Source organism: Anarrhichthys ocellatus, unplaced genomic scaffold (genome assembly GCF_004355925.1).
Source record: "Anarrhichthys ocellatus isolate YVR2014 unplaced genomic scaffold, GSC_Weel_1.0 scaffold23, whole genome shotgun sequence".
NCBI lineage: Eukaryota > Metazoa > Chordata > Actinopteri > Perciformes > Anarhichadidae > Anarrhichthys > Anarrhichthys ocellatus.
In genome coordinates, this window is record NW_022280053.1 from 5,205,232 (window position 1) to 5,208,781 (window position 3,550).

At 42.6% G+C, this 3,550-nt stretch overlaps 1 protein-coding gene across 6 annotated transcripts in view; it reads left to right on the top strand.

Annotated features, from left to right (window-relative positions):
* sema4d (sema domain, immunoglobulin domain (Ig), transmembrane domain (TM) and short cytoplasmic domain, (semaphorin) 4D) overlaps positions 1-3,550 on the top strand; it is a 36,718-nt gene that overhangs the window by 10,969 nt on the left and 22,199 nt on the right. The gene's annotated exons all lie outside the window — the stretch shown is intronic.

Consider the following 3,550-nt stretch of genomic DNA (forward strand, 5'->3'; position numbering starts at 1 on the left):
GTGTGTGTGTGTGTGTGTGTGTGTGTGTGTGTGTGTGTGTGTGTGTGGTGGGGGGCTTTTAAATGACAACGCTGATAGAGATGAGAGGCCTTTTCCCAGTCTGTTGCTGTTTGCTTTGTGTATCTGTGTCAGTCAATGTCCCACGTGTGTGTATTCATGTCGGTCTCAGTCGAGCAAGAATCCAAAAGCACCACGAGAAAGCAGTTAAGAGCTTTGAAATGTCACTTACACAAAGCTGCAGCATGTAGTCTAGTTGTTACACTCCCTGGTGTTTGGTCAGATGTCGCACCCTTCGGAGTAAACAGCCATTTGAAGACTGAAGGATTAGTTAGGAGTACATGTTTGACTGAATGTTTGGAGATTATTACATTTTTCATACTTTCCACCAAGCACCTGGATGCAAAAGTTGTTTTATTTGTAATGGTCTTTGCTCTGAACTGCCTCACCATGCAACAGTTACTCCGTGTTGATTTTTAGGGATTTTCTAGGTTTGTCCACCTCTTTTGGTCCAGACTGAAATATCTCAACAACAATGACATGGATTGCCACAAAATGTGGGACAGACATTCATGGTCCTTCGAGGACAAATCTACTTACGTTGGTGATCCCCCTGACTTTTCCTCTTGCGCCACTATGTCGTTGACATTTGTGGTTTTGAGTGAACCGTCTGGAAAACAATTGGATGGATTGCCATGAAATTTGGTACTTTAATTTTAGTGCTAATACACGAAGGTTAGCATGCTGACACGCTAAACTAAGATGATCAACAGTGGTAAACAATCTACAAAACATCGGCATGTTAGCACTGTCATTGAATGTGGTTCAAATACATGAAATAAATTCGCAAAGGGTACCGCTCAGAGAACTTGAGTTGTGCTGGTCATGAGTTGCTTCTGAAAGCTGGAGCTGGGATCTTTTTATCAGCTCGGGGGAATAATGAGGTGCCACCCTGGAGCAAGCTCAATAGCCCATCCTGTCAGTATGTTTACCATAGGCTGGGTTACTGAAGTAGCGCCTATTAATAAATTCATTCTGGCTTGAAGATTCTTCAAAAGGCCAGCTTTGCCTGGTCCACATTCAAGTCCACTCATCAATTAAAAAAAAAATCCAGACTCCTGACATCTCCACTTCCTCTCCGTGCCCTCTCCAGACCGCTGTGTCACCAAAGGCGTGGTTTTGGAGGGGGGGGCGAGGCCGGGTTCGCAACCGGGCTCGGCACCCACTCGGGACGTCCTGAATTGAGACATGTGAAGGCGTGGTGTCACCGGTGTCACTGGGATCCGTGGGTGCATTGTAGAAGTCTGTATCAGCTGTCACGGGGTTTTGTGGGAGCCGAGAGAAGCCGAGTCAAAGTGCTTCCTAAGGATGTCGAGGGGGATGCACCCTTTGGCCTACAGCTCATCAATCTTACGCAACTGTCATCTTCTCCCAGTGGTCCATTGACGCTGTCGGAGGAGGGCGAGAGGCAGGGACTCGCTCCGTCGTGTATTGTGCTTGCTTGCATACATGTTTTTTTTTTTTTTTCTTTGTCTGAGGAAGTGATAGGAGAATGAGGAAGATGGTTTGCACTGCTATAAAGCATGGCTCTTGACCTTGATCTCCAGGAATAAGCATCCTCTTTGGCTTTGGGAAACTGATAACCAAACTGATCTGAAGTAATATGCTATTAATTGCTGTCAGCTAAAATCTGTATTTGATGACAGAAATGTAATAAGCAATTCTAATACGGATAAATATTCCCCACCGCATCCAACTCATTACAGGATACTGTGGTCAGAGGTCTTGTCTGGATTTGATCATTTGTGAGTTAACCGCCCGTGCTTGTATTCTGGTGTGCATCATCTCTGCTTAACATAATCTGATTATTCTTTTATACAGTAGAGCCTGGGTGGTGGGGGGTCTGCATTACAGTAGCTTACCCCACCGGGCAAATGCTAATGAATCTGCATATTTGGGTTGATTTGGGTGACCTGAATTCAATTGTGTGGAAGATTTGTCTCCTTGTTCCCGGACAGTATTCGCTGCTTTGCCAACGACATCCATTGTGACAGCTACAGTTTGTTACTTTGGGTTATTTATTACTGAATTTTGTTCCTCTTTATTTATTTATTTATTTATTTATTTATTTAAAGGATACATTTAAAGGAGGTTTTTTTTTTTTTTAGGATGTAGAGATAGTTTCTGGTACTTTAACTGGGACGAATTAAGTCGAGGCAAAGCAAACATGCGAGCCCACGTTTTCCACTCGAGCACAGTTGGATTGTAGTGGACTGTGGGAATAAAGCTTGCCTACTTGTGCAGGGAGAATGTATTCAGCCTCGTTGTAAAGGTTTTCATTTTGCTCAGGGAAGCAGTCTAAGGGAACAGACTGGAAAGTGTTGTGAATGGAGGTCCGACCATCTGTCACGATGGCAATAAGAAGATTTCTGCTTTCCTTCCCTTTTGACTTCTGAAATCTTGTTTTCATGCACTGAAAAAAAAAAAAAAGAAACAAAAGAATTTTCCAGCTGACTGTTCTGTTACTGCTGATGCAGATTATTCCCTCAAGTCTTTCTTCTCGTCTTGATTCATCAGTGATGCACAACTCCAGTGCTGATGCTGTACAACATTCTAAAGGCCCTGAAACCTCTTTTCTAAATCTTAGCAGATCAGCTGTTTTTTTTTTGAGTGTTAGACTTTTAAATCGATGATACCGAATGTTGTTTTTCTTATGTAGTCGTGTGATTCTAGTGATCATAGTGTCAGACGCTCAGTCACATTTCATTTTGCAACACCAACATATTAAAGTTGGTATTAAGGGTTTATTTGTCATACATGACAGTAAACTGAATATCTTTGAGTTTTGGGCTGGTTTTTTTCCTACACAAACCGATTAAATCGAGGAAATAATAACGCAATCCTCAGACTTTTTTTAAAGTAAGGTTTTAGGGGATTAAAGAGTGGTTTTACTGACAAGTGGTTGGATCCCCTCTGCAATGGGGAAAAGAGAAAGGTATGAAAATAGTTGAAGCTCACAATGTATACAAGTTAAACTAAAATATCAGCCAATGCATAATGCAGCGATTCTCTGCATTCCACTATCAAATTGATAATCTTATAAATCGCGCAACTTTCTCTCGGAGTAAAAGTCGTGCCGGTTTAAGGCTTGGCCGTGGCTGACCTCTCATGGGATTAGCCCGCATAGAGCAGATTCAACAGTGTTGAAGGGAGGGGGGGGGGGGGGTTTCAGTCTATTTACATCTGGTTATAAATCCCGGACGGACCGAAAAATGGTGTGAAGTTCGCAGCAAACAGCCAGTCTTCAGCAGTGGAAAACCAAAAAATTGTGAGAGGAAATGAATGTAGCGGTCACAAGCCTCAGGTTCCCCTGATGGTATTAGCACAAGATAATGTTTGTCATTTGGCTGCTCATTTATTTGTCCTTGGTTGTAAAAAATTTAGCACAGTACCCTGACCGACATGACGGACAGATATGATATCACAGGGTGTAGATATTTGAGTCACTATGTAATTGTTTTGTCCTTCACAGAAGTGTGTGTGTGTGTGTGTG